This window comes from Lemur catta, chromosome 12 (genome assembly GCF_020740605.2).
Source record: "Lemur catta isolate mLemCat1 chromosome 12, mLemCat1.pri, whole genome shotgun sequence".
In the NCBI taxonomy this organism is placed as follows: Eukaryota; Metazoa; Chordata; class Mammalia; order Primates; family Lemuridae; genus Lemur; species Lemur catta.
Window position 1 is genome coordinate 26,223,095 of NC_059139.1, and position 26,366 is coordinate 26,249,460.

The 26,366-nt window shown below is 37.1% G+C and overlaps 1 long non-coding RNA gene across 1 annotated transcript in view; it reads right to left on the reverse strand.

Moving 5' to 3' along the window:
- LOC123648627 overlaps nucleotides 1-26,366 on the reverse strand; it is a 54,240-nt gene that overhangs the window by 26,685 nt on the left and 1,189 nt on the right. Inside the window, exon 2 of the long non-coding RNA XR_006738686.1 lies at nucleotides 22,823-22,870. This is a non-coding gene — a long non-coding RNA (uncharacterized LOC123648627). The remainder of the gene's footprint in view (nucleotides 1-22,822; nucleotides 22,871-26,366) is intronic.

Below are 26,366 nucleotides of genomic sequence, written 5' to 3' on the forward strand. Positions count from 1 at the left end.
CCCAAGGAATATACTCCTAATTGCTGAAGTTGCCCTGGTGACTCTAGAAAGGTTGCCTACTGAGTCCAAGTTCAATCCTTTCTGTTAAGCAATTCACAGACTTGAGGCCACACCTGTGGAATTCTCAGAAAAGTTCATTCTGTACTAATTGAATGTCTGAAGTGATTCATTTCTAGGGAACTACAATCATTTCTGTCTGCGTTTCACTTTAAACAGCTCATTTGTTGAGCATTCATCACAGAAAGCATTCACTGTAAAAGATCGAAGACAACCCTAGGTGGGTTCCGAAGGATGCCATCATCCCTCAGCTGCTAAATGCAAATTTGGCTTGAAAAGCATAAGTCTTAATTTCCCTGGTTAAAACTTATTTTGCTTGTGGAATTCCATTTAACAATGAAATAGTTTTGTTTTGTTTGTTTATTTACTTAAGTAACATCACAAGCTGGGGTGGGGATGTGGGAGTGTCAACACCTATTTCAGCAAACCCATAAAGGATATTGCAAAAAGAAAACGCAGCATTTATGATAGCCAGGCACTCTTCTAAAAGCTTTAACTGAGTAACTCACTTAATTTTGATAAAACCTCTAAAAGGTAGGTATTAATATAATTCCATTTTATAAACAAGGAACCGAGGCACAAGACACATTAGGTAACTTGCCCAAAGTCATTGTAGCTAATAAGTGATAAGGCCGAGAATGTGAACCCAGGAGATCATGTTTTTACCACTATGCTATACCTAATGCAGGTAATTTGAGAAAAGAAATTAAAACAACCTTATAGTCTCCATTTTCTAAATGTTTCAGGTTAAAGTACTTTAAGGTCTGAGGAAATTATTTGTACAACTGACCCAATAGCTAAAGATTCAGTTATATAATCATCTGACGATTTTTATAATTCAGTTCACAGCTTCACAGTTTTACAAAATAGAGGCAAATGTATGAGAAAATTTCTACACCATTTAACTTTGATAAAATAATTCACTAGCTACCTACTATGAGCCAGACTCTGGAACAATACCATGAGTTAGATATGGCTGTTCTCAGACGCTCCATTTTGTTGGTAGAGACAAGATTTGGACACAGGAAAAAATAGTAGCAACATGTAAAATGTAGCAAACCATAAAAATACATGGTTTGTGTCAAATTGGAAGGCTTACAGTACAGGTAAAAAATAAAATTCTTCTAGAAATAATTTGAACATTCAGCATGCCAAATACTAAAAAAATACAACAATCTCTTAGAATAACTAAAAGTTAGAAAATTGTGAAGATTTTTATATTTTCTGTTATAGTTGTGACAAAATTACTTTCCAAATCTTGATATACTCAAACATTTTACCAGATATCTACTCTGATTAAACACTTTAATTATGCTTTTAAAAGGATTGTTAATTGGATAGCAGATGAATATTTCCTTTGTTACTGAATAACAACTTCTATTAAGGTTTAGTTTAATATTTATGCTCTTTTTTCATGTTAATTTTTTCTAAAAAATTATAATGAAGTAGCGTAAGTCTCTTTGACTATAATTGTAGAAAGATTTCAAAACAAACCACATACAAACATCAGAAATGCAAGCATTCTTATGTTAATATCTATAACCATAAATGTATAATTTTTAAATTATTCTCATGTATTAAATGTGTAGCATAAATCTGCTTACCTCTCAAGTTGATCTTCCATTTTGATTTTCTTTATTCTGCATAATGTATTAGCAATTATCTGTTTTTCATCAATAAACTAATATCAGTTATTTTTAATCTAAATGTTTATCTTTATCGTCATTTCTGTTCCCAATTCATTCTCACTGAAATCTATAAGAATAATACAAAGCTCTCTGTAAGAATTTACCCATTGTTATGGACTGATTTGTGTCCACCTACCCTCAAATTCATCTGTTGCAGCCCTAACCTCAGAGTGTGTCTCCATTTAGAGATAAAGAGATAAAGGTATTAAGTTAATGCGTAGGCACCGCACTAGGGTGTTGACTAACCCAATCTGACTGGTATCCTGATGAGATAAAGAAATTTGGACGCACAGAGGGACTCCAGGGGCACAGGAGCACAGAGGAAAGACTGTGAGGACATAGCAAGAAGGCGGCAAGCCAAGGAGAAAGGCATCAGGAGAAACCAACCCTGCTGGCACCTTGACCTTGGATTTCCAGCCTTCAGAACTGTGAGAAAATAAATTTTGGTTGTTTAAGACACCCACTCTGTGGTATTTTACTATGGCAGCCCAAGTACAGTTGACTCTTGAAAAACATGGGTTTGAACTGTGTGAGTCCACTTATATGCAGATTTTTTTTCAATAAATATGTTGGAAAATATTTTGAAGATTTGTAACAATTTGAAAAAACTCACAGGCAAGCTACATAGCTTAAAAATATTTTTAAAAATTAAGAAAAAGGCATGTCATAAATGCACAAAATATATGTAGATACTAGTCTATTTTATCATTTACTACCGTAAAATATATGCAAATCTATTATTAAAAAGTTAAAATTTATCAAAACTTACACATACAAACACAGACAGTACATAGCACCATTTGCAGTCAAGAGAAATGTAAACAAACATAAAGATGCAGTATTAAATCATAACTGCATAAAATTAACTGTCACACCTACTGTATTACTGTAATAATTTCAGAGCCACCTCCTGTTGCTGTTGCAGAAAGCTCAGTATTGCCGATATCCACTTAAAATGCTGAGATGCTAATCATCTCCACCTGAGTAGTTCATCCCTCCAGTAAATTGCATATTGCTGTGAAGAGTGATCTCTTGCAGATCTCATGTATTTTTTTAGTGCAATACGGCAAACCTTGAATAACATCATGGGAGCCATATGAAGTGCCACTAGTGATGCTGAAAATGCTCCCATGAAGCAAAGTCATGATGTTACAAGTTGAACCGCTTGATATGTATCGTATATTGAGATCTGCAGCTGTGGTTGCCCACCATTTAATGGAAGATGTAAACTTACAATATCGATAAATATAGTACAGTACCGTAAATGTATGTCTCTTCCTTATTAACATTTTCTTTTCTCCAACTTACTTTATTGTAAGAATATAGTGTATAATACACATAACCTACAAAATATGTTCATTGATTGCATTATCGGTAAGCCTCCTGGTCAACAGTAGGCTATCAGTAGTTAAGTTTTGGGAGAGTCATTATATTCAGATTTTTGACTGTGTAGGCTTGGCACCCCTAAACCCCACATTGCTCAAGGGTCAACCATAGACTAATATACTCATGGAGAGATTTCCTTTCCTCTTTCACAAAGCCAAGTCCTTAGAGGCAGAGCTTCAAGAATTCAATGGCTTATCTATGTTATCTCATTGTCTGACTTCCCCTCCATGTCATATTTCTTCTCTTCTCCACTCAAACATGCCAGATTTAGAAATACAAGCTATAGCTCTAGCAAGAAAATGACTTCTAAAATACAGAAATGCTGACCTTTTTTATTTTTAGTAAGGACACTATCTCAGGATTAGATCTCTCCAAAATTAAAAACATCCAAGAGCCACTACTTTTGTCTTGATCATTTTTATTACAAATGTAGTTTACACTAATTATGTTTTTAAATCAAACAATACAGGTATATACAAAGTTAAAAATGAAAGATACATCTACTCACAGACCACCCACCAAATCCTCCCCAAGAAATATTCACTGTTGACAATTTGGTGTGCAAAACCCTTGTTTTAAATAGAGGAATCTGGGGGGGGGGAGAAGGAAACAGGAAGTTATTACTAAAAAGGTGCAAATTTTCCACTATGCAAGATGAATAAATCCTACAGATCTACTGTACAGCATAATGCCCATAGTTATCAATACTATATGGTAGGGAGCCCGAGGTGGGCGGATCATTTGAGCTCAGAGTTCGAGACCAGCCTGAGTAAGAGCGAGACCCTGCCTCTACTAAAAAAAATAGAAAGAAATTAGCTGGAAAACTAAAAATCTATATAGAAAAAATTAGCCGGGCATGGTGGTACATGCCTATAGTCCCAGCTACTCAGGAGGCTGAGGCAGTAGGATTGCTTGAGCCCAGGAGTTTGAGGTTGCTGTGAGCAAGGCTGATGCCATGGCACTCTAGCCTGGGCAACAGAGTGAGACTCTGTCTCAAAAAAATAAAAATAAAATAGTATATTGTATACTTTAAAAATTTACTAAGGGAGTAGATTTTATGTTAAGTGTTCTTATCACAAATAATAATAATAATGATAATAAATAAAGAAGTTGAGAGGAAACTTTTGCAGATGATGGATATATTTATGGCATAGATTGTGGTGGTAGTTCCACGGTGTATACTTATCTCCAAATCCACCAAGTTTCATACCTTAAATATGTACAGCTTTTTGTATGTCAATTCTATCCCAATAAAATAGTTTTAAAAATAAATAAAGGTATCTCTTTTAAAACACATTTGCAATGCTCTATAGGCTACCTCCTGACTTAATGAGCACTGCTCCAGCAAATGTCTCACACCTGGGAAAAAAGATACCTCCTTCACTTCTGGAGCTGGACACCCAGTCATGGCTTGGTAACCTTGGTATCTGCCAGCCAAAGCAGAATTTCAGCCTTTGCAGATAGTTTTTCATAAAGTCCTAATAAAAGAAGCCCAGAATTGCTTAAACATTAGATGAGTAACTGTTCAGATTTATTTGTTCATGACGCAGTATGCCAACCCTTGTAGTTGAAAATTAAATGATAATATACTTCCCCTTCTGCTCCACAAAGCAATAGCTGTTTCCCCAGTGGATAATCAGAGGCCAAAGGGTGGTAATTTATTATAAAAGAGAAATGGGAGTATTGCCAAGAGTAACAAAGGGGCAGATATCCCCAGTCCTGCTACATGGCACTGGTTTAATTAAGGTAAGGCTAATAAACTTTGCCTTGACTCTCAACAGCGCAGGTCAAGTTTAGTCTTCTTTAAGCCAAGGTGGCCAACCAGATCACAGAAAATAGGTAGGAAGTAATAGATACCATGTTAATCACCTTTTTTATGGCCAAGAGTTATATTCCTAGGAATCAAAAGACTACTGTGTTATAATCTATTTGGTTTCTTTAAGGATCTGTGATACAGTCAAGCTAATTGATAATTGATAGGCTGTACTAACAGGAACTAAAAGAAATCAAGACAGGCCTCAGGAAAAAGATGCAAAAGCATTAAGTAAATTAAGTTCTGTCTCTTTCTAAAAAGAAATAATAATTTATGGGTTATTTTTTCATGACAATGGCAGGTGCCTGTGTGTGCACATAAGTGTGTGTGTGTGTGTGTGTGTGTGTGTGTGTGTGTGTGTGTGTGAGAGAGAGAGAGAGAGAGAGGGAGAAATCTCTGTTCTCATTCTCATAATTATGTGATATCTGAGCCTATTTAATGACTTGCTGGAAATGATACTGACTTAAAGGTATCCTATGTCAGTCCTCCACCATTTGAACAGGAAGTCCTCCAGCCTCCCTCTGGATATCTCTTTGGGAAGAAAAAGTTCACAGAAGAAATTTCTATTTTAACAGCTCTTTTAGAAACTTCTTCCTTCTAAATTGAGCTGAATTCATTTCACCTATAATTTTGCTTATGCACACAGTGTTTGGTCTGCACCCTTGCCCTAGCAGGGCTAATCTGCCCATTCACAAGACAGCTTTGGAATGTTTGTGGAAGACTTTCACATTATCAATGAGACTTCTCTTTACTATATACTGAAAGAGACTTCCCCCTAAAAACAAACCAGATCACATCACTCATTATCTGCAACCTCTGTCGATTTCTCTTTGCCTATAAGATGATGTCTAAATTCCTTTGGATGGCATGCGTATGCCATGACTCAAATACAGTAGAAGTATATTTCACACTTATGTTAAATCCAAATTGGGTGGGCCTCATCAACAGGCTCCTATCAATCACCTGTGTTCCAATAGGTGATTCAGGAATCCAGGCTCTATCCATGGTGTGGCTTTGCCATCTTCAACAATTGGCTTCTCAGGTTGCCATACATATTTACGGTGAGATGGAGATTAGTATATAGGAGATTTTTATGGGCCAGATCTAGAATGGTGTAGATCACATCCATGCACATTGCGATTGTGAGAACTCAATCACATGGCCTCACTAACTAAGAAGGGAGGCTGGGAAATGTGTGTGCGGAAGAAGAAGAGGAAACAGCTTGATAAGCAGCTAACCACTTTCTAGTGAGGCCTTAACATCTCTTTTCTGCTTTGGATTTCATCACTTTCCCTTAAGCAACTATATTCAAGTACAAGCCAACTTCCTATTATTCCAAAGCATATCAGATCTTCACTTTGCCTTGAGCATACTGTTTGCTACATGTAAAGTCCCTTCTTTTTTTGTGAAATACTATTCATGCTTCAAGTCCCAGTTCTAATATCACTCCCACTCTTTCCCACCTCTCATTTACCTGACTACTGGTGTTACTTTCTGCCTTTATTGTGTTCACACAAAACTTCACACATTTATGCCTTTTGAATTTTATATATCTATATGATATACATAAAACCTCATTGTGTCATGCTCTTTTGTTTACATTAGCTTCTCATTATTTTTAAAACAAATTTTTTTTATCTCCATAGGCCTTTAATATCTCCTACCTGAATTATTGCAAAGCCTGCATACTGATCTTTCTTTTCTGACCATCTTGCCATCCTCTACATACAGTAACTTATTTAAAAGGTAAATCTTGCTGTGGTACCCACCTCCCACTGGAGAGCTTCTAACATACATGGTTTAGGGCAACTAATCTTAAAACTCAGGGACCTGTGAGTTCCTCCTCCAGAGAGTTTAAGTAAGTCTTGAGTAGGGTCAATGAAACTGCAGTTTTAACAAGTCTCCAAACAGTTTGCATGTACGAGGTGGGTAGACCACATTTTGAGAAATGCTAAGTTACAGGATAAAATCCAAACATCTTGGTATGCCATCAGTTCTGTCAATATCAGACTATGTGTGTTATTCTGTATATATGCTACAGTTTGAGCCTGTTTTATTCTGTATGTGCTCTTCTCTGTATCCAGATTGCTCTTCTCTGCATAGTCGACCTGATAGATTTCTATTCATTCTCGAAAATGCTGCTTAGGCATCATCTATCTTGGAAAATTCCCAGTCCTTCTTTGCCCATAACAAAATTAATCACTTCCTCCACATTATTTCTGTATCTTGTGAATACTTATATTTTTACCTATATCACATTGGCAGAGACACCACCAGCTTGAACTGGAAGAGAGAGTACAAAATGAAAAGAGGCCTTTAGACCCTAAAACTTCTATAAGCAGAAAGTAAGCTGCGACAAACTACCCAGCTGCAAATGGATGTCACCTGCCATGAAAAAGCAGGAACAGCTCAGAGGCTGAAAACAAGAGCAGAGGGTGGAGTCATGAGCCAGGAAGAGTTATTCCTAGGCGCTGATTCCTAATTAAGAACCGCCAATCTGTGCCCAGTTTGATTTCAGAATTGCTATGAACCAATGACTCCTCTGTATTTTCCATTTTCCCCCTTTCTAAATAGGATTGTCTATTGTGGTTATGCTAGGCCCATCCCACCATTGTAGGATGCCTTTGAGGAGAGTAACTAGCTTGTCTCTTCACTTCCTAGGTCTTCAGATTGAGAGGAATGGTGTTGGGAAGATACTTAAGGCACTATACCCAAACAGCCTCATCCACACTTGGACTTGATTTTGAAGCCAATATCCTGGATTTTGAGCTTATAATGTAAATGGATGAGAGTGTGTAGGGTAGTGGGAGAAGTTTAGTACAGTTTTCACATGGAGGTGATATATATGATTTGTGGCCAGAGGAAGAATTGTGGTGATTTTCTTTTTTTTTTTTCCTACAGGCTTTTATCATAATTTTTACTCTATATCTGCCCCAAGATTAGAGCTTATTACCCAGGTTCCAATCCAAATGTACAAAATTGTGAGTGTGTATAAATGTATTTTTCTGGAGAAGAGTCCAAGACCAAGAACCACTGACTAAACCAAACTTACCTACTTCTACCATTTCAGCTGCCATCTATATGAAGATGATTCCTACACCTACGTCTGGTCAACCTATGTAGCCCACCTTACCTCCTTAACCTGCCTATGAGGTCTTCAAATCCTCTTTGATCTCTTCTTAGTAGCTGTCTCACTGATCTAATTCCACTCTTGCCCTCCCTTATTCCACCTAGTACAACTCAAACCCTCTAAATCTCAAATAATTTATCTAGCCAAAAGTCTTCAGGGTCTGTTTATAAACTCAAAAGAAATCCAACCTCCTTTATCCTAACACAGAAAGTCCTCACGACCTGGCCAGGCAGACCTTTCCCTCTCTCACTATTTATTCCCCAGCTCCCCCAATGCCAGGGCCAGACAGAACCACAATTTGCAACACTGTGATTTTCAAATATGTCCGCAAATTCTTTGATACTCCTCTTTTCAAAAGAGGGAGCCAATTTCCTCTCCCTTTAAGTGCAATGTGTACTTAGTGGCTTGCTTTTAACAAATAAAATGTGGTTAAAGTGACAAAATGTGATATTTGAAGTTAGGACACTAACACTGGTATTGTGGCCTCCTCCTTAGTGTCTCTCTCTCCCTTGGTCATGTGCTCTGGGGGATGCCAGCTGCCACGACGTGAGAACACTCAAGCAGCCCTATGGAGGGGCCATGTGGCATGGAACTGAGGATTCAAATAGGCTTGCGAGTGAGCCCTCTTGGAAATAGATCTGCCAGCCACTCTCAAGCCCTCAGATTATGACAGCTCTGGCTGACATCTTGACTGCAACCTAATAAGAGACCCAGAATCAGAACCACCCAGACAAGTAACTTCAAATTCTTGGCTTGCTGAACTATGAGATAAAACTGTTGTTTTAAGCAAATGTTTTAAGTAGATGCCCAAGTTTGTACAGTTAACTTGTTATACAGCAAAAGATAACTATTATAATACATTGGGTAATTACAAATCTTTAGTTTTATTCAGTCAGTACGAGGTGCTATGCTAGGCACTAGGGATCAAGTGATAAATCACAAAGCCATAATCTCTTCTCTCAGGTAGGCTAGTGGGAAAGGCAGATATTAAACCAACAGACACATGAACCCGTATTTACAGGTTGAGATAAGTGCTGAGAGAGAAGCATGTGCCATGGGAGAAAAACAGAAGAGACATAATTTAGATTTGGAGGATCTTTCTAAGGATGTCACATTTAAGCACAGATCTAAAAGAGAGACAGAATTTAGCCAGTGAAAACTATAGGAAGAGACTTCCAGGCAGAAGGAACAGCCTGCACAAAGCCTCTGAGTTAGGGAAGAGCTTGAACAGGCCACCAAACAAAAGGGAACAATGGTGGGTGGGGAGGCAATGCTATTAATACTTGAACTTAATGAACAGCAGGGAGATAGGACAGAGTCAAGGTTGGAAAGAGAGGCCAGAAGCAGGTCATGCAGGAACTTGTGGGCCCTGATGAAGATTTTCTAGCTGAGGGAAGCCTCTGAAGGTTTTAAGCAGAAGAATAATGAGAATCTATTTATTTTTTTAAAAAGATGGCTCTGAAAGTCACATGCAGAACTGATTAGAGGATAGCAAGAGTAGAAAAGGGAAACCAGTTACGAGCCTCTGGCTGTAGACCAGGAGCTAAAATAAGGCAAAATGACTGCAGGTGATGGCAGAGATGGAGAGAAGTGGATGGATTCAAGCAATATTGGGGGGACTTAGTCAACCATATTTCAATCTGTGAAGCCCAGCAGAATAAACAAAACCTCTAATTAAGATCATTCAAAGCAAAAGCCATGCCCCATAAGAATTTTTCTGGGGTTATTACCTAATATTTGACTGTTTAATAACCATTCTGCTATTTCTAAAATAACTCTCCAAAAACATATGAACTATAGTGTTACTCAATGTATAGAGAAAGGAAACAGAGAACTATTCTTCTGACAAAAATTTGAATTGCAAGCCTTGCATAAAGTGATCCAGTTCCATAGCTGCAGCACCAAATTGGTGAACTTAGGTTAAAGAGAATACTATTTTGGAGGGAGTCAGTTGTTTGTTCATTGCCATTTTATTGCTACTTGTATAGCCAGGTAAACTCTTAAATTATACGTTTTACCTAGCTACCACAATAATACAGATGACAGATCTGTAAGATTATTTAGATAAATAAGGTAAGGGTGATCCTTTGAAAAGCTAGACTCATTATACCAGGTCTGTTTCAAAGATGTCAAAATCAAGGGGTGTGTTTTGAGCTAGACATTTCCTGTTCTGGTTACACAAACTATACCACGTGTCTAGGTTTACAGTAGGAAAGGCTAGAAAGAAATAAAGGACCAAACATATACTTCTTTGATTGCATTATATTTAAAATTGAAGTCATGCAATGTAGAAGGATTATCTTAGGTAACTGTTTCAATTACCAACATTCATATTTTTAGCATACATATATACATATATTTTTACATTTTTTCCAAGAAAACACATTTATCCTCTAGAGCAACATTCCTCAAAGCGTATGCATCACTTGAGATGCTTATGAAAATGCAAATATTTATTTAGTGCGTCTTAGCTGGGACCCTTGGATTTGTGTTTTAAATAAGCATCGAGGCAATCCCTATTTATATTCACTAGCGTACCTGCACTAGAGAGATGTACTATTATGACTTGTATAAGAACTCTGAGTAAATGCAAAGTTGTCTGGTTTGATAGGGCACATGACATCACACTATTTTAAAAGAAAGGGAGATTTTTGGCCAGAATTATAAATTCACTATTATACTTAGTGAGGAGAGTAATAATCTTAAACATATATAAAACTCTCCAAAGCTTCCAGCCTTCATAATCAGAAAACTTACTGCTGACTGTTAAAACTAAATTGATCAAAGAAAATTCAATTTTCTTTCTTCAGAGGTTTTAGCATACAATAAAAAAGAATCTTTAAATGGAAAGGGAGCACATGGACAGCTTCTGGGGTACAGATAATATTTCTTGATCTAGGTGTTAGTTATGAAGCTGAGTTCTATTTATGAAAACTCCTCAAGCTAAACAATTGTGATAGGTGAACACTTCTGCATGCAGATTGTCCTTCAAAAATATAATTGGTCTTTTAAAAAATCCAACCTCATTAGCAGTTATGCTAAAACATTTTAAGTGGTATTTCTGACTTTCAAGTTAACTCTCAGTGTTGAGGACTTCTGAACTGAAATGGGCATTCTCATATGCACTGCCTTTTGCAAATATAAATTGATGTAAGCCTTTTAGAAAGCAATTTGACAATCAAGACTTGTCCAAAGTTCTTAAAACAGTCATACCTACTCACAAAAATTAATATATGATGGATAACATACTTAAACCTAAGGCATGAAACTATTAGAATTCTAGAAGAAGAGGTTGGAAAAATTCTCCTAGATATTGGCCTACGCAAAGAAGTTATTAAGAAGATTCCCAAGGCAATCACAGCAACAACAAAAATAAATAAATGGGACTTGATTAAATTTAAAAGCTTCTGCACAGCCCAGGAAACAATCAATAGAGCAAACAGACAACCTACAGAATGGGAAAAAATATTTGCATGCTATACATCTGATAAATAACCAGCTAATAATCAGAATCTACAAATAACTCAAGCAAATCAGGAAGAAAACTTCAAACAACCCCATTAAAATGTGGGTAAAAGACATGAACAGAAGCTTTTCAAAAGAAGATAGACTAATGACCAACAAACATATGAAAAAATGCTCAACGTCTCTAATCATCAGGGAAATGCAAATCAAAACCACAATGAGGTATCACCTAACTCCAATGAGAACAGTTTTTATCAAAAAGTCCCAAAACAACAGATGCTTGTGTGGATGCAGAGAGAAAGGAACATTTACACACTTGGTGGGACAGCAAACTAGTTCAACCACTATGGGAAGTAGCATGGAGATACCTCAAAGAGCTAAAAGTAGAACTACCATTTGATCCAGCAATCCCACTACTGGGTATTTACCCAAGGAAAAAAAGGCATTTTATAAAAAAGACACTTGTTGTCAATCATTGAAAGGGTGGGGGGAAAAAAAGAATAAAAAAGACACTTGCACTGGAATGTTCATAGCAGCACAATTCATAATCACAAAGATGTGGAAACAACCCAAGTGCTCATTAATACATGAGTGGATTAATAAATTGTGGTGTATGTAAACCATGGAGTATTACTCAGCCATAAAAAATTAACGAATACCTTTTGTAACAACCTGGATGGAACTGGAGTCCATCCTCCTAAGTGAAGTATTGCAAGAATGGAAAAACAAATACCACATGTACTCACTATTAAACTGGAACTAAATGATCAACACTCATGTGTACATATAGTAGTAAAATTCAACAGAAATCAAGCAAGTGGGAGGTGGGAGAGGGGATGAGTAAATTCACACCTAACGGGTACAGTGCACGCTATCTGGGTGATGGAAACACTTATGACTTTGACTCAAACTGTATAAAAGTAATTCATATAACCAACATGTTTTTATCCCTATAAAATTTTAAAAAATTAAAATTAAACAGTCATATCTGTTGACCTAGTAATTCCATTTCTCAGAATCTATCCCAAGGAAACAATCTTCAGTATGAGGAAGCTCTATTCCTAATATCAAAAAATATAAACCCATCTAAATAATCACAATAAAGAAATTATCAAGAATAATTTCAGTATATCTATATGGTAATTTGTATACATTGGTGGTAAAACTAAAAACAAAATCAAGGAAATGATTGATACAAAATCTTCAATTTATCTGGGGAAGGGCATGAGGGATTCTTGAGTATCTAGTAATAGTCTATTATTATGCTATTAATAGCTATGCTGAATTTAAAAAAATAAGTCACTAAATAGGTTATAAATTATGGCATATAGATCATGTAGAGGAGATTGAAATAGTCAGCACAAAGACACAGATACCCATCTCAACTACTACTTGACATTGTGCTGAAGATCTCAGTCAAAAATTCCTCTCAAAAAACAAAAGAATGAAAGAACACACCTAATTTATATTCTCTTTATATAACTGTGCACCCAGAACATTCAAGACAATCAACTGACAATGTACTAACACTAAAAAGAGTCTAGTAATCTGGCAAAGAATTGTCCTAGATACCAGGGGAAATAACAGCTAACCATTTTTGAGGGCTATATACTAAGCACTGAATAAGTACTTTTTATGCATTAACTCATTTAATCCTAAAGGAAGTTATTATTTATTTATTTATTTTTGAGACAAGATCTTGCTCTGTCACCCAGGCTGGATTGGCACGATCATCATACCTCACTGCAACCTCAAGTCTCAAGTGATCCTCCTGCTTCAGACTCCTGAGTCTTGCTATGTTGCCCAGACTGGTTTCAAACTCCTGGCCTCAAGCAATCCTCCCACTTTAGCCTCCCAAAGTGCCGGGATTACAGGCATGAGCCACCATACCCAGCCAGGAATTTAGTAGAGTATTATCCTGATTTTTAAAATTTAAAAAATCCTAAGAAACAGAGAGGTTAAATAACTTATGTGAGGTCACACAGCTAGTAAGTGACAGAGCCTGGCAGAGTTTGTGCACATAATCATCACATTATATTGTCCCAACAATAAGCAGTCAGAAAATCTAATAGGTCACAGGATCCCATTTATAACACTATCAAATACCATTAAAACAAACAAACAAAAACCAAACAAAAACAAAAAATACTAGGTATAATCTAACAAAAAAGAGTAATAATTTTTAAAAACTTAAAACAAGACCAAATTAGAAGGCTCAAAATTATATGAATATGAATTTTCAAAAAGAAAACAAAAACAAAAAATCTTGAGGGTGGATGGGTGAAAAGTAAACCTTGCCCTCCAGATAGTCTGGTCTTTTGGCCACTCAGCACTTAGGAAATTCTCTGGAACTGCCCGTGGTACTCCAGTTATACAAACGTAGCTCAGGTTCAGGAATCTGGTTCAGCTACTTCGAGAAAAGAGCTTAAAGAAGAGAGGGGGTTAACCAGGAACCCCAAACAATGAATGGTATACCAGGGAATGAAGAGTTCTGCATCAGCTGTCACCCAGGAATCAAAGCATCCATGTGACAGCCTGATCACTCTCAGGTGCGGTCAATGCAACCTTTGGCTACTGTTTTCCTGGTAAAGACAGAGATACAGGTCACAGTTCTCCAGCTATGCAGAAATAAAACAGCATTCCCTGAGTCCTAGAGTGCCTGAGGAAGGTAGCCAGATCAGACCACTGCTGTAACCTTCCATTCACATCAAAGTTGTTAAGCTGAAGTCGACTGTAGATATGCTCCAACCCAACTCTCCCTATTTACAGATAAGGAAACTGAGGTCTAGAACAGGCTTCTCCTCCCATCTCACAAAATTACTTTAACGCAGAATCAGAGAGCTGACTAATCACCCCACCTTCCCCATGTTTCCTGACAACCAAATTACTGCACCTATATAAGCACATGGGATTGCATTTCTATCTATAGTCTAAACCAGAATTTCCCAACCATCAGACATTCACTTAACACCTTCATGATTTTGTCATATTTATATATTATCTCTACCATTATTCACATTATGTATTTTTTAAATCTACACACTTTTTTATATAAATTAACTTCGCTTCATCTTAAGCAACAATGTCCGTAAAATCATGAATGAGATGTGTAATTTTCCTAACAAATTAAGACAAATATGTATCTACTAAAGTTACAGTGTTTGTCTCTGAACCACTCTTCTGAAAAATAAACCATCCTTTGCCATATTTGGAAAGATTCTCTACATGTGTTCCAAGGAATTCTAATCTGTTTCATGTTAGCAGGTGTTATTGATGAGGAAGTGCTTGATTTAATAATTCTGAGGGATGCTAACTAAAACAAAGTTAAACACTGTTGATTTTTTTAAATTATTTTGTTCTTAGATATCAGAAAAACCAAGGGAAAAAAATTTTAAAAATAAAAATTATTATTAAACATCTCAGGGCCTTTCAAAACATTTGCAATGATATTTTTCTAACAAGTACAGCACTTGCAAAATTTATTTGACTATGAAATCCTTTTTTAAGGCAATATCAGTATTGATAACATGTTCTAAGCTGTATTAATTTCCAAAAGGTTACACTTTTTCTTCCTGAGCCCATAAATGATAAAAATAGATAATGTGCATAATAACCTACACTGCATCCATACTGGCATATTCAGAATATTTTTGTGGTGGGAAAAAAGGAATGGGTAGGAAAGCATAATGTTCCCTCTTGTTATTTCCAAAAGGTGAGTCTCTTGGAGAAAGGTGATGCACCTTGTTCAGAATGAAATATCAGCAGTAAACTTGGGCCTTCTAAAAGAATATTTTAATAAGGTTTTTTTTTAAAAAACTAGGAGAAAACTTGACTTCTATTTTTTGAAGCATTTCTGAGGAAAACACAACACTCAGAGGGTAACCCCTACATTATTAAGGCTTTCCATTTGTGTTTGTTTTTGTTGCCTTGGAGACTTCTAAAGTGTAGGTGGAATTTCAAGAGTGGCATGCCCATAACATCACATTTGATCTGTGGGTGTGACTGTGAGAAAATGTGTCACTGATTTACCACCCATCAGTTTCCTCTTTCTTTCTCTTTTCCTGTCTCTCCTTCCTTTTTTTCTCCCTTCCCTTCCTCCCTCCCTCCTATTCTCTCACCCTCTCTCTCCTTTTCTGTTTCTTCAAGTGCTTTGATATAAAAAACTGAGAGGGATATTTATTGCATTTTTATTTTTAAGTATTTGTGTTATCATAGGAAAAACATCCCATAGTTACTAAACTAATGCTTTCTTCTGCATTTTCAATTAAAATTAAGAACTAAGATTCAAGGCAAAGAAAATGCTGTACTACTCTTCATTCAGTATTCATGTTAATGAAATTAACTACAGTATTATACTAATAAGGAAGGAAGAATGGTGATGTGTTAAGGACAAAGTGTTTCATCATCCGGCCATACACCAATTCACAGGCCATCTTGAGTATGTTACTCTTAAATACTTATTTTTTTTCCAGCAACCAAAGTTTCAATACATTCTTCCTCCAAGCCTTACAGAGGTTATCAAATTATAGAGTGGATTTTTATTCTAAAGAATGCTTTTTATTCTCTAATTCACAAACATTTTTTAATTAGAAAGTTGTGTTTTTCTGAGGTGCCCCACCAATCCCCAGAAGTCAGTTAGACATTTGGGGAAATGGTTCAGCTCCTACAAGTGCAGTGAAACAGAACAGCCGAGTAAGCTTGATTTTCTGAAATAGTCAAGGCAAGTACAAACTGAGACTAAAAATTGAGCTTTGTCTTCTCTCTGGTTCTAGAGTCAATTGTGCACTGCACTGAATTTATAATAAGGAAATAAATAGCATTTTGCCCTTTTAGTATGGGAGGTGAACAAGAGTTCAATTTGTATAAATATAATTTAAAATATGTATTCTACTTTAAAAAAATAAGAATTATTAAAATATGCATGCATCAAAACCAAAAGATAAAGTAGATATCATTAACAAATGTTCAATCTTTCAGGAAAATATCCCTCAAAGGGCTCAAATACGTAGGAAACATCTAAGCCATAAGTTTTAAGTGATTCAATTTTCCAAATATTCATTTTTGTGTATGTTTAAATATCATAAGATATGTCCTGAATAAAGTAAAATTAGGGTTTTTTTTTTGTTTTTTTTTTTTGAGACAGAGTCTCACTTTGTTGCCTGGGCTAGAGTGAGTGCCGTGGTGTCAGCCTTGCTCACAGCAACCTCAGACTCCTGGGCTCAGGCAATCCTCCTGCCTCAGCCTCCCGAGTAGCTGGGACTACAGGCATGTGCCACCATGCCTGGCTAATTTTTTCTATATATATTTTTAGCTGTCCGTATTTCTTTCTATGTTTAGTAGAGACGGGGTCTCGCTCTTGCTCAGGCTGGTCTCGAACTCCTGAGCTCAAACAATCCACCTGCCTCGGCCTCCCAGAGTGCTAGGATTATAGGTGTGAGCCACCGCGCCCGGCCTAAAATTAGGTTTTAATTATTGAAATTCACCTTTTTTTCCAGTAATTTACTTTCTACTTAGCTCCCAAAATTCTATTTTAGATATTAGATGGTTTAGCTAGTTCATAACAGCTGAAAACCCTCAGTCTTAAATGTCACAGTTTGACCCAAATGTGATTGGTTCCTGGCCTCTTCAGTTTGTGTCCTGCTGCTTCCCAAATGGCAAATATGGGCGCTTTGCATAAAAAGCATTGATTAGGATACATTCTGGACACTCATAAAAAAGTATCATTTTTATAGGTGAATATGCTTTGCAGGACCCTCTATGATAGGTGCGATTATTTTTATAGTTACATATTTAATGATCACAATCACTCTCCTCTATACCCCTTTCATATTCTCTTGGCACAAAGTTTGCCTTCCAAAGCAAAAAATTCTGATTAAAGATCTTCATAGTCCTTCCATAATCACATAGACAAAGAGAACTTCATACTTTCACAGGTTTTCAAAACCACAGTCTGTTAGGGTCTCTTAGAATCGATTCTATACACATCTATATGAGTTAAATATGGCAAATAAATAGTAGATCAATGGTGGGCCCTTGAAGAAAGCAGTGAGGTTGTTGATTAGCAATGTCTGTAATGTGTATAGGAAGCAGAAGAGATATAGATGATGTATCTCTCCCTCCCTCCATTTTTCATCCCTGAATTAATGCTAATCCTTCTCTCCTGTACCTATTCCCACCACTCTCCCAGAAAAGAGATACACCAAACTGAATGCAGATTTTCTTCCTGATTTTACATCCTCATACACCTAACGGTTGATAAAGCCTGTATTCCTATGGAGCTTAAAGAAGCCTCATGATGTGAGTACTATTACCTGTCCATGTCGAAGCCATGAATAAGCATGTGCGAGCTGTTTAGTGACGAAAGAGAGCAGAGATTTGCACTATTAGAGGTGATCCTGGCAGCGACATCTGTTGACAGAGCTGGGAAACCAGATAGTCCCAGTAAGTTGTAACAGTACAAGGAAAAGAGACTTTCAGGAAGCTAATTTGCCCAAAAGCACACAGCTAAAGATGGCTAAAGCCTGATCTCCCACTCATTGTGCTAGACCATCCCCCAGTAACTGAGTAATTAGGCAATCACTCTCTTGCCCTTCTCCTCCCACTGACATACTGAAGGGCTCAATTCACTCCTCTGTAAAATGGGGCAATAATGCTACTCCTGCCCCCATAAGTTTACCATAGGCTTAACTTAGCAAATAGTAAGGATTATTACAATCCCTGGCACGTACCTTGCACTCGTTCTGTGTTTTTTCATGTTATTGACACAAGTCTCCACTTAATCACTAGGCACCGGCTCAACCTAAGCAGGAAAGTTGATTTCTGCAATGTTTGTGAACAGAATACTTCACAAGGAAGTATTCAATCATTTAAACATCATAGAAATCATCATCAATTGCCTTGGCAGTTGCAGAAGTGGTAAATTATCCCCACATAAAACAGAAAATTAAAATAAGTGGCTATAACATCAAATCAGAAACACTGTGAAGATTTTTCTGCTTCTGGAACCTGCTTCCTGGGGGCACAAAGATGGGCACTCAGTGGCTAGCTGAATATGCCATTATCATTGAGAGGAGTTTGACTTTTATTACTTTGTTGAAATATGGCTGTTTTTGTCCCCTTGTTTTTTAAGGATGGGGTGAGGTGTTTAGGAGTGAGACAGATAATTCAGTAGTCAGTGACATACTCTCTGCCATTACTTAACTTTTCTCTGTCTCAGTATCCTCATTTGTAAGACAGAGAAAATAATTCACTAAAAGCACTTTGCACATTGCCTAGAATGTAACAAGTGCTTAATAAATGTTAGTTATTGAGGTTGTTGATAAAGAGTGAGAAATGAAGGAAACAACGGAAAGAGACAGGGAAAGAGAAGTAGAAGAAAAAAAGGAGTGAAGCTCTGCTTGGCATAGCGCTGCAAATCATTTTGGACAGGTGTCTAGAATGTTGGTTGTCTAGATTTCTAGATTTGCTGATTCAGGGCTCAATACCTGACTGCTGTTCCAAGGAAGAGTGGTGGGATGGTTGCAGAGCAGTTTTTAAGGAAGAGGTTGCATAAAAGGGGAACTCCCAATAGTGACCCTTAATATGAATTCTAGGAAATCTTTTATCATTATTATGGACGGAAGGGAAAATGAGATGTCAGTATCTGCCTCAAGCTTAAAATGTCACTACAGTTAACACAGTAGCTCAAGTATAAAAGAGTTGATACAAGAGGGACATGCTTGTACCCCTGGCTTAGGCGGGGCAAACGCATTGCATGCAACCAAAATGTTTGAACCCCCATAATATCCTGAATAAAAAAAAAAAGCCATGCAGTCAAATGAAAAAAAAAGTGTTGATACTAGCTCTGTAAAAGAAATGATTCCCCTAATCCTCTAAAAACAAAGAACAACCATCAACCCCCAACCTTCACATAGCAATCTAGGGATTATCTGGATAGAACTGAATGCTTTGTGATAAACATAGCTTTCATGCAGCTACAGAAATCTCAGATGTCCTTCCCTAAAAGTGAATATACTTGTGCAAATCTGTAAACAGCAAACTTGATCCTCTAACCCTCTTGTACAAATCTCATCTCAGAAAAACAGGAAAGAAGTCAAATGCAAAAACACATTTTGCCAATTCCTAAGAGAGTAACCTAACCCTTATAAAATGTCAAGGGAAAATCTTTAAAATATAGAAATTACTAAATTTTTAAAAGATGGATTGTTAAATCTTTCCTCCCTTAGGACCTAGCCTTTGGCAAGGACTAAAAGATTTGTTTGGAATTAAAAGCTGAATGGTCTGTCACCCTTGGACATACTTTGACAATCAAGGGCACTTCATGAAATGGGCGTTTCTAGTGCCACACCTTGAAGTTCAAGCGACTATGCAGCAGGTTAGAACCTAAAGGAGTCTATAAAACAGGATCTCTAAAATTATGTGAGCCTAGGTAAAACCTCACCTAGCATATAACCTCCTCAAGAGGAAAATATATTTTATTTCAATTCTCTTGGAAGTATTTTTTTAAATGTTCAATTTGGGAAACAATTAAAAATGAGATACAAGCCAGGAAAAGAAAAATAAAACTAAATAATATTTTTTCTTTTTATAGTTTGTTTGGTTATTTTAAAAAGTTCTTTGATCCACAGGTAAAATACTTACATAAGAACTGACTGCTATCAAAGTTTAAGTTGAACAGAGTTCAATTACTTTCAGAGTGAATCACATTTTAGACAATGTATTACCAGCACGTCTTCCCAAATCCTTGCAGCAGTGGTAGGGTAGATCAGAAATGAAGACATCATTAAGACAGCATTACAACACTGAGTGCATACTGTTCTTTTGGCTACTAAAATTTCACAAATTTTTTGGTTCTTACCAATTGACACTTTTACACTAATTCAGGACTAAGAGAAAAAAATCCATATTTGATGTCTCAGCCCTCAAACTAGATATCTTCAAAAGGCCCTTGCTTTTCTTCTGTTAAACAAAAGAATCTTTCTGCAGACCTACTTTATGACTCTTTTAATACATAATCAATAATTTTATAGGACAACATATGCTCAAAATAGTTTGGCATAAGAAAGTATAAAATTAACAAAATTGCTGCTTATGTGAAGAATCAAATCTCATTTTTTGTTATTAATAGATCAAGCACTGTAGCTATTTATTTTTTAAAAAAAGAGTAAGTTTTCCTATAAAACAAACAGCACATCTAATTCATTTATTTTAAAGGGGCTGACCTTCCTTAGATTTTCATACCTTCAAATCTTCTTAAACTACAGCAGAGTTTTAACTTATACCTTGCATTCCTTTGTGATCTATACCCATTAACCTGAAAGGCAAGGAGTAGACCAGGCCTAAAACTAATTCTTGGATCAAACTTCAACAGACGTTGAAGTTGGTATTATTATCAGAAAACAATTCTACTTCATCCTCCCCACCCACCGACCTCCCAATTAAACTTCTGTTGCAGGGGTTTGCTATGCATCATAGTTAAATGACAGATTCTCTCAAGTCATGGGTTCCTTTTTTCAAACTTTGATGTTTTTCCATATTTCAATACTCCTCATATTTATTCAGTTACTAGTTTCCTCAAGATCCATTTTCTAAATTTCCAGAAACCTTCTGTGCTCTAGTTCTTGGCCTGTAGGATCTCAGCCTGTCTTCGCTGAAGCATTGGACAGAGTAAATATGAAGCTCTGAGCCAGAATGTGCTTAAGGCTTCCTGTACTTCGGGTGGAAGATAACCTGTTCTTATTAACTAGAGAGGAATTTTGAAGAGGAACAAACAATAGCCTCATTAGAATGTACCACTTCTTCAGGGTGGCCATTCCTGATCTCAAAACTGAAGAAAGTTTGTCATGTCTTTTTCTTTCATAGCATTGATCACAGTGTGTAAATGTATATTTGTACGTGCTTGTCTATACATTTAATGTGTGTTTCCCTTTCTGGACAGTAAACTTTCCCATTACACAGTAAGCAGCGTGAGGTCAGGAACTGTTTATTTTGTTCAAAGAGTGGACTCAGAGGCTAGCACAGAGTTAGACATAGTCGATTCTCCATAAGCACTTGTTGAATGGATGAATGAACAGAGGATGAAAAAAGTAATGTCTGTGGTGAGCCAGTTAAAGCACAATGAGTACATCAGGCAAATGTCCCCCGCTCACTGGAGAATGAACACAACATGTCCCTGTGTTCTGGGTCAGCTGGAGAGAGCTATGTCTGAGAATGCACGCGGAAGTGTCTATTGGTGGGATGGGAGCAGTGACTTTGTGTACATGCCCGTTTAGGTTGAATGTGTATCTACATGTATGCAGGTATTGGAAGCAGAGATTTTTGTGAGACCAGATGCAAAATGAAACATATATGGATCACAAAGATCAAGGAGTTAATACCTTGAACACTCATGCTACCCTGGATGTGACAAACATTGTGCTAGAGCACTAGAAGTTTTTGCAGGACAAGGTCCCAGTTGTGCCCAGAATGAAGTGATGCCAGGGCAATAACCTTCCCAGCTAGTATCTGATAGGACAGGCAGAGTCCTTGTGGCTGTCAGAGAACAGCTTCTTTTCTTGACACATCTTTGCTCACAAAGACACTTGCTCTTTTCCTTTCCGCTTCTGACTGGAAAAGTCTTCCTCTCAATTTCTACTCCCACCACACCTCAGGGTCATCACATTCGCTCCTTGCTTCCAGAGAGATTTGTGTTCATCTCTCCCAAATAAATTTTCCTCAGTTTTTCTTACAGATATCTCAAAATCAAAAACTTATTCTGGAAGAAAGCCAGGTGAATTCTATGTCTGGGACAAAATTCACTACTTTTCCTCTGTAATAGCTATACTTTAATTACATATTCAATGCTAAATGTACCCCTGAGCAATTGCCTTAGTGAATTTAAGCAGCAATAAGTAGGCAATAGAAATCATCTCATTGACAGTAATTCTTTCCTCTGATCAAAAGGAAAGGAAGGGATTGTCTAAATTATCTGAATAAGTACCTTAATTCTTTGTGATTATGTACACAACCAGTTTTTTGGATATTTGGGATTAGGCCCAGAAAAAAATAAGTTCTATCAAAGTCAACTTATTACAAACCCCTCTAAACCCAACAGCTAATCATATAATCATTAGAAGTGAATTTTGGGAACATAACTGTATGTAATCATAACTATAATAATAATAGGCTAATATTTATTACATTTTTAATATATACCAGACATCTTATTTCTATGATTATATTACTTATCCTTTAAAAGAACCTACTTAGTTAAAACTCCTTTTTACCAAGCCTTAGGCAACTTACCGACTATGGCCTTGAATCCAGATTGTCTTTATCCCAAAGTCAATAATGCTGAGGGAAAAAAAAAGAAAACTAAGAGTTATGTGGTTGAAGGTCCTGTTGGAGCTAAGAACTATAGAGGTTAGGGGATCAGAGAGACCTAGATTAAAATCCTTGCTCTGCCATTTATCAGCACTGTCATCTTAGATAATTTACTCGACCTCTATACTAGGTAGGGTTATTATTGGAAAGCAACTAAAACTGAGTATGGTCAATGTAAGTAGGAAAGCAATTTATTGGAAAGACAACCAGTCAAGCAAAGAGAAAACAGGAAGGCTGACAGCAGGAAATTCAACCAAGGTCACACCATCCTAACCTAGTAGTTGGGAGGCCTCAACCAATAGCCATGCCACTGCGGGACCCTCGGCATGACCAGCCCCAGACTCAGTGCCACTGTGAATGACTTCTAGAATTGTTCTTTTGTCTTTGTGCCATTCCCTCAAAATGAGATTTCTAGAGGATGATATCTGTTTAGCCAAACAAAGGTTACATGCTCAAACTCTGGCAGGGGATGGAAAAAGAAAGAATCCAACCCATGTAGCTTCTATCATGGCAGGCTGAGTCTTGCCTCCAAACAGTATTACACAGTGGAGAATTTCCACAAATAGGAAATGGGTTCAGATGCTGGGCAGCCTTTTAAAAATGACAATGTGCCCCACATTCCTTAACCAAACTTTGGTTTGCTCATCTGTAAAATGGGCATCTGATTGCCTAGTACCTTGTAAGTTTGTTTTGAGAATTAGACAGTTGATGCATTATAGCATTTAGCTTAGTGCCTCACACAGACTAAACAATGGATATATTTAAGCTATTCTCACTAATTCTTGTCACTCTAAGCACATCACATAGTGTCTCTGTGCTCACATTCTCAATCACTGAAGAGAGATGATGCCAACCATACTATATTAGCCAGCAGAGACTAACTGCTGAAACAAGGAGCCCCTCATATCTCAGTGGGTTATTTCTCATTCACTTCATTGTCCAACAAGGTGTGTTAAGATTGCAGTGAGGTCCCCATTCCATGCAGGTATTCAGGGACTCATTCACCTTCTATGTACTGACTCTGCTATACACCAGGCAGAACAGGAAAGATAGAGAACACTGAGGATCAGGGTCTTATAGGGACCAGGCCTGTAAGTGGCATATATCTATTCTACCTCTATTCCAGTGGCCACAATTCACTCACATGGGCTGCACCTAACCACAAGAAGTCAGTCTTGGAAACATCATCCAGCTATGCATCCCAAAGCAAATAGAAACAGGATTTGGTGGAACACGGCAGTGTCTTTAACACCTACCTCATCTCCTCAGGGGGTTGCTAATAAGATCACATGTGAAAGTGCCAGAGAAAGTGATAAACTAAGGAAAGCTACACATGATGCTGGTGTTGATGATTAGACCAGGTAGTGTTTCAGCACTCCTCTGAAGTGCTAAAACATACAGCAATTCAAGTATGAGAAGAAACTGAAATATAATCAGAAGGTCCTCTGTCCTGTAGAATAGACTCCTAAACTAGTAAGGCTTTATCTCTCCACTTGTTTCTTCAAAAATGGGCCACGTCAGTAAATAATTTCCTCTTTCCACCCATTGGTCCAATCCAAAATGGGGGGGGAGGGGTATGGCAGAACTATTTGGGGTAAAAAGAGGGGAAAAATAAAAGAGCAGAAAGCCATTGCTTTCAGGAGTGTAATTGTTGGAGCAGGAGGCAGCCTGAAGTCATCACTTGGCGGCGACCAGCATTCACAGAAGTAATTTGTTGCCACATGAAGATGTTAGGGAGTTAATCACAGCACTGACATGTGTAACAACTCCAGGCACTAGACTCAGCAAGAAATTCATGCTTAGAAAATGAAAATAATTAGGAGACCACACATTTGAAATGTACCACTAAAAAGGGAGGCTGTCATTGGGGCCACAACCACAATCGTGGGCCTCTTTGCATGCTCAGGGTCAAGTTAATGCCATGTTTGTAATTCACTGAACCAACTAGATGAGTGTGTGGAAGGCAAATGTGTCCAAGGGCACTGTGTTATTTGTACCAGATAGATGCCTTTTACACTGTTTTGAGTCTCCGCATGGCCTGTCATGAAAGACAAAAGCAAACACAATTTGCACAGGCTTTGCTACATGAATGTTAGTGCTTCAGGAATGCTCTAAGAGATCTTGTAGCACAGTTAGGGGTAGGCCAGATCTGATTCACTCTGCTGCCTTCCTCCCAGGAATCATCCCCTTTATTCCTCCCCATTCCTGATAGTTGATCCCAGGTTCTCTCTGTGCCATATTTCCTTTGATCCAAGGAAAATCCAACCTAGTCAAAGTGAACGTGGTTAGTAGCCCCCAAGCAGCTTTTGCTTTTAAATGGGTTCCCACCTTAAAGTGTTTATTCAAAAGAGTAGTCAAATAATTAGCTAGAACAGAGCAATCAAATTGATCAATCAGTCAGGCAGTTCTTAGACTAATTCAAATCTTCAGAAAGGATTTATAACAGTTTTAAAGAACTAAACCTAGGTCCTCCAGTGCAGAGAAGTAGGGATTGTGGCAGAAACTGCAAATGAGAATAGAAAACAATGTTTACAATAAAAATCTCTTCATTGAAATATATAAACAATGACAAGAATTGCCCAGATAATTATGGCAATTCTTCCTTTCCTTTTGCAATGCAGATTCCTGGCAGATTGTGAGGGAAATTAAACTCCACTGTCCCAGTTTTTCAAACTAAGAAAACAAAATAATTATGTTTCTTAAATTTTCAACTTCTACTTCTGAAGGCTAAATTTAGGTTTTAACAATCATGCAACAAAAGAGAGTACAGATAAATCTCATTACATTTTTTTAGTCTTGAATATTGGATTCTTGTTTATTTTCCATCTTCCTAAAGCTACTGTGGAAAGAAAATTTAAAGGACAAGTAAGAAAAACAGCTCAATTGATACCCATGTTATCCATGAAATGTTAACACCTGTAATAGCTACTAATTACAGGTGTAATTAGTTAGCAGTGTGCCTCAGTTTTCATATTTAATATACTCTTCATTGTGATAAATTAACAAGTACCAATATAATTGTTTTCCATTCTGTAGCTTCAAAAGCAAAGAAAATGGAAAAAATATTTTTATTAGCAGAAAGTGAGTATGAGGAACTTCCCACTTCCCCTTCATATATTTACTGACCAACTGACAAGAGTGATAGTAAATCAATGTGTTTAGTGAGGAGTGGGGCAAAGCGTGTAGTGTTGATTTGTTTTCTATGCTGACATAATCCTGGAAGTTACTGCTCAAAGGAAGTAGAGACAACAGAAGTGGTTAGAGTAGTGACTAAGAAAAGACTGTGAGAAAATGACCAACCACCACCGATTCTTTTTATACTGGCTAACAAGTATGTTTTTTTCCCTCTGATATTTATGAGTAAACAGTATAGATAACAGAATGGTGCTATATTAATATATCCATATGGTGCCTTATGCAAGTAAATGTGATTCTAGATATTTTATGACCTGTAATTAGTTGAAAT